Here is a 6042-nt window from a genome sequence, read left to right as displayed (position 1 = left end):
CCATCAGCATGTGAGTATGAGAGAGTACCAGGCTGCTTTTTCAACTGCTGATCCTGGAATAGTGGGACAAGAAATGACATCTCCAATGCGGTCCCACAGACTTTCAGGAGGTTTCTATTGCTCCTGTATTCCAGGCCACGTCTTTCATTAGCTCTTCTTTCAAGCTCATGCTGCTGCTTTAGGTTTTTTAAGGGTAGGGTTTTAAGGCTTTACATCACTGCTGAGGTTTTCTCTTTTTTACCAGGTAGAAGATAGATACAAAGAAACTGAGCCATTTGCAGTAAGGTTAAACTTAGCACTGTGAACACTCGTACTTTATCTTTGCTGGTTTACAACTACATTTCCATACTGTCTTTATAAAGGATCTCTAATTGTAAAAGCACCCCAAATAAATAGGTTATTTCAGCCTTCAGCAGGAAGGGACACTTCTAGAGGTGCTCCTGGATATTTTCTCATTAATGTGAAATACTCATTGCTTGGTCCAGTTTCAGAATTTGGATGTCTTTAGAAATGCAGGCAGCTAAACTGAGGCAAAGAGCTGGTAACAGGGCTGCTGTGTCCCATCAGCTCTGGGGAGCTGACTGCAGTCAAAATACCTCTCTACAGGGATTCAAGCTGCAAGTTTGTTTAAAATACTAGAATGCTGTCATATTGCACCTGAGTGCACATTTTATAGGAGGAATTGGGAGTGATACCACTTTGTGCATTACTCAAATGAGCAATTTGAAACACCTCTGTAAGCCCAGTTCCATTTGATGTGGATGTGCATTGTGTCCTGGCTTTCAGTTCTGTGAGGGCGTGGTGTTGTTCCACACCATTTACTGGAGCAGAGTGCCAAACACCAGTCTGATGGAGTTGATTTGGTAACGAATGGGTGGAGGGATATATGTTAAGCATTTTAATGTGGTTTTCTCTTACCAGGTACACAGCAGAGCGTGTCCAGCCTGGGTCTGATAAGCTTTGCCTAAATTCAGGTTTCTCATGCACATGGTTGAGATCCAGGGCTGAAACAAGGGGTGATGGAGACAGAGTAAGGAATACAGTGTCCTTCGTTCATAGGGAGAAGCAAGAGGCATTGCTCTTCTTGCACCCCACTGCACCAGGCAGACTGGAGTGGGGTAAACAAGGCCAGAAAGCTGGAAAGTAGCATCCATCGCATGCCTGGCTGTGAAGTTGGGGAGTGCTTTTTTGGGGGGGGTTTCTGTTACTTCTCATATTTGACATTTCATGTGCTCTACACAATTGGACTGACATTTATTTCTTTACAAGATGTTTTCATCATTTGTAGAAGTCTCCAGAATTTAGTTTCTGGGGTTTGCTGTTGTTGTTTGGTTTGTTTTTGTGTAAGTCAAGTTTCCAGAATTACTTGCTTTGTCTTACAGTGTTGTGGTGGAAGGTTACTGTCACTGGGTTGGGGGGGGCTGCTGTTAGGAAGATGTGGAAGATATTTGGATGTGTTGTGCCCCTTCCCACTCCTCCAGTTACGTTGGAGCTGGAGCTGCCTGTGGACCGTAGTGCAAAAGCATGAAATGCCACTCCCAAGGCATTTGACCAAAGCTAAGCTTGTATAAAAGGACCTGTTGGTTGGAGAGGACAGGGAAAGCAAATCCAGACAAGTCATAAGAACCGCCTTCGTGTGCAGCAATTGAAGCAGCATCAGGTCCAGCACTGCCTTCTGCTGGGACATGTCCAACACCGTGGTCTGTAGGCTTCCTCACACGTATAACCCCTGAAGACATCCTGAAAAGAATACCTGCTTTCTCACACCGTTGGCAGCAGCATTTTTTTCTCTGCTAATGCAGGCAGATCGGGCAGGGAAGTGGTCAGAAGATCACAGATGATACTGGAAAAATTTGTGAGGGTACCACAGATGTGATACCACCACAGGGATCTTGGGCTGAGCATTTATCTTGGCATGTCATGTCACTGGCTCACCTTCTATAAGGTACTCTGCTCTGTTGATGTGGCAGCTCTGCTCTGAGCAGCGTGCAGAATGTGAAAGCAAGGTTTGGCTGTTCCTGTTCACCTCTTTCCTCCTCTCTGGCTTTGTCTTCTTAGGTTTTCTTTTTCCCCTCTCTCATTAGAGCCTTGAACAACACCTCAAGACAAGTCTCACATGTTTTGTTGTGGCTCTCTGGTAGTTACAGTAAAAATTTGGATTAAAACTGGAATACATCTTCTGCTTTCTTTCATAATCCTTTTCCTTCTTTTGTTTTTTGGCATCAGAAATCAAATTTAAATATGACCTGGGGAAAGCAAGTACTGTTTTCTGACAGACACCTGACACAAGTGTGGAGAGATTGTCATTCTCTGTCTGCAAGGATCTTGTTTTTTGGTAGCCAAACTACAGATCAAAATTACTGTCATAGAGAGGATATTGGATGTCATCATCGTGTGTCCAGCTTGAAGCCTGAATGCAATCTGATGCTGTGTCAGACTCGCAGGGCAGTTTGGAGGACGCTGCCCAGGTCCCGTCTATCCGTTCCACGGTGGCAGCGTGACCTTTCCCTTTTTGCAGCGTTTCTTGTGCCATTCCCCTGCAACTGTGAAAGTGTTTGGAGGTGCATGTGTCTTCTACCCATGTTCCTGAACTCTAAGGCTTCTCAAGAAGTGGGGTTCGTACTGTGCTGGCGCAACCGGGCTGCTGCTGCTCTTAACGCTTAACAAGGAAACACATCCTTGTCCTGGGCACAGGTGCCCCCTACACGAGAAAGAACATAATGTCATGTTAGTGGTTTCTGAACTGGAGGATGTCATCACAAAAGCTTCTCCTCCATAATAATGATTACTAACGCTTTTTTTTCTGTTGAGTTTAATACTTTTAAATCAAATCGCCAAAGCTTTTTGAATCCCTCAGGAAGCAGAGTGCTGTGCTGCCTGGACAGTGCTGTGGCCCTATGAACCTCAGTTCTGGCCCTGGGACTCTGGACTACAGCAAGCAGAACTGCCAAGGGCTATGAGGAAATATTCTTTTGTTGATGGACCCTACAGCTGCCCTGGAGGATCTCACCAGGGAGTGCTTTTCTGTGAGCCCCACCACCCTGGCCATCAAGTCCCAGGCTCCAAACTTCCTAGTCATTTTGCTGTACCATTTTTCAAGGCAACTGGGATGTGGTTTTGGTTCTCAGTGCTTCCTAAAGCAACAGCAGAGTTGGGTGATTGAGAGAGATCATTTATTATTTACTTGATTAATGGCACCCAAGGCAACTGGGGCATTGCTGTGCCATGTGATGCTGTGCATCACAGCCCAGCTGAGTTCAAAGTGAAGATAAGGTAAATAACATGGCAAAGGTATGTCTTACGTAGCTTTGTTGAGAAGTTATCATCCATGTCCTGGTTTATTGCTTCACATCAGTTTGTACTATCTTTTCATCCTGTTCTTTTCCCAGACAGATACCTGCATCCGGCTACCAGGCTTGAACCTATAGATTTTTGAGCACATGCAGTGGTCTAGTTCAAAAGTTGAGTCAGCATCTAGGTCTCTCTTGAACATCAGTCTGTCATCCAATGGCAAACGTGCCCTTACCTTGTTATTTAAAACACTTTTATTAGTTCTAATGCTGCCCCAGCAGGTGGTAGGCTGCCATACGGTGATTCAGCTCAGTATCTTCTAATTGTGCAGGTGACATCCATCTGATGAGACTTTAAAAGCGTTAGCAATGCTTCAGAGCAAGGGCTGCATCACCCTCTCAGATGGAAGTGCCCTCCCCACTAGTTTACAGGGCTGTACTCCTGTGATGCTCCCATTCTCTGTGGAGCTATTAATGAGCTGTTAGTCCTGTATTGTGGTATTGGAATGGTACACCCTCCTTAGGGGTGACAGGGAATGGCTCATCTCAGCATTGCCTGTCCTTTGGTCACAGCTGCCACTTTCTAAGTAGTGTGGAAGGGCTTCTACTTCTGAGGCCAAAAGGAGGAAGATAGCAAGTGTTGATTACTTTTTTTCCCCCTTGAATTTTGATTGTATGACTCTGGACAGGTCTTGGAAAGGTGACACAGCTCTTCTCGCTGCACAGTTAAGATTCTGCCGTTGCCACTGTAACCAAATTCTTACCATTCTTTAAGACTAAAAAGCATTTAACTCCAAACTTACAGAAGGTACAACAAGTAAAGCACACCAGTGAAGACGCTGTGGACAAAGGCCTGAGGTAGGAGGCATAATCTGAATTGCTCCAAAGATGCTTTTGTCTGTTGCTGGTCATCTGCTGGCAGCTCCAGTGTGATCCTCTGTAGCCTGTCTGGGGAAGCTCTGCACAGCTTTCAGCGTTGGGTACCTGGCACTTCAGCTGCCCTGTGCTGAAGATCAGCATTTCTGGGCAGGGTCACAGCAGCACCCCTGGGGACAGGACGTTCCAGCGAGACCCTGCGTGCAGCCTGGGTTGTGGGACCTTTCAGGTCCCAGCTCTGTGTGGGTGTGACGTGACCTGGCTGTGTGCAGGGGGGTGTGTACATCACAGCCTCACCTGTGTCCTCCAGAAGGTTTGTGCTGGACATTGCTTGGTGGATCTCCGCATAGATTAGAACTCAATACCCTGTACAACTTGGCAGTCGTTCAACATGACTGTTTGAGAAGTCGGTTAAGTGTGTTTGGTCATAATTCCTCTTGGAGTCTTCACTTTCACCATGGCAAGCACTTGACAGCAGTTTTACTAAAAATACAGAAGTGTAAAAGTTTCCTGATAATTAGATGTGTGTTGAATTAGAAGGATGAAGGTGCCTCTTGTTTTTACAGATTCTTGCACATCCAATAAAGGTTAGAAAGCACGTGTGACTTTTAGGATATAATTGCTGTGATGCAATTCTGTCTTGAAAGAGGACAGAAAGTGCATTCCCCAGAGCGTAACAACCCCCGACACACAGGTTTAGAGCCTTGGAAGCCACAGAGCTTGGCACCACAAATGTGCTGTTTAGAGCCGGCCTGAACAAATGGAAGCAAGTGTTGGGAACTGGCTGCCAGCCCATCAGCCACGGAGAGTTCCATCAGGAGGCTGAGGAAGCCCTGCCTTCAATCCAGCATCGCTGCTGTGCCCGGGGTGCGATAGCTGGACCCGAGCTGGTTATTTGTGCCTCTGGCAAGGAGCTTGGCAGCATGGCTGCAGGCAGGTTTCAGAGAGCCGTGAGCTCAAGTTCGTATGTTCCATGTTGCGTGTCCAGGCGCCACCCAGCTAGTGGGGAGCTTTCAGTTTTACGGGGATGGAGGTGTGCACCCCAGCTGTCTGGCCTTGGGTTGTGACCCCATTCCCCAAAAATAGGCAAGGAGGGAAGATGTAAAAGGAATTGAAGAGGAAATTGCGGCATTTTGAATTGCATTGCCCCCTCCGCCCCCAGTGCTGCCTTACAGTTACATGCCTTAGTTACCTGCCTAAACTTTGATTGACATATATATATATGGTAATAAATTTAATTTGTTAAAATCCTCTGTGTTCAGGTTGACCAATAATGGCCAAAGTGTACCTGGAAAGACTTTATCGATGACATTTGTAAGGCCCTGCTCTCTGGACTCAAAGAGAAAGTGTTTTTCCAATTGATTTCTGTCTAAGGGGTTGGCTGTGAGACTTCTCCAATTGGCAAACCTAGTTTCGGATTTCAGCTTTAAAATATAATTGGCAGCTCAGCAAATTCATAAAATTGATCCCCATTCACACTTATTTTTGGCTTGCGTTAAGAATGTGCCAACCTGGAACTCTAAACTTAACCCCGAGTGACTTTCCCAGGGCCGCTGCCCTGAAAGGGAAGCCTGGCAGCCGCGCCTGGGCCCCGGCCAAGATAAATCCCCAGCCACGGGTATCGGGGCAGCTGTGGCTTCAACCACAGGTGAAGGGGGAATAAAAAGACAGAACAAAGGGCGGATTTTGTAAAATGCCCCTTTTCTTGAAACCTGGCGCTCGACTGACCCCACTTTTGGCTGGCCCTGCTGCCCGGTCTGCTGCAGCACAGCAGCTTCAAAGGCCATCTGAGCTGCCACGGGCGCCTTAAGGGCTGGTTAAACGTGAGGCACGCTGAAGTTAGGGCGCAGCGCAAGCCTTTGGCAAGGCCGCGTGT

Source organism: Gallinula chloropus (assembly GCF_964237585.1).
Source record: "Gallinula chloropus genome assembly, chromosome: 3".
In the NCBI taxonomy this organism is placed as follows: Eukaryota; Metazoa; Chordata; class Aves; order Gruiformes; family Rallidae; genus Gallinula; species Gallinula chloropus.
The sequence above is the reverse complement of the archived record's forward strand: the minus strand, read 5'-3'. Positions refer to the sequence as shown.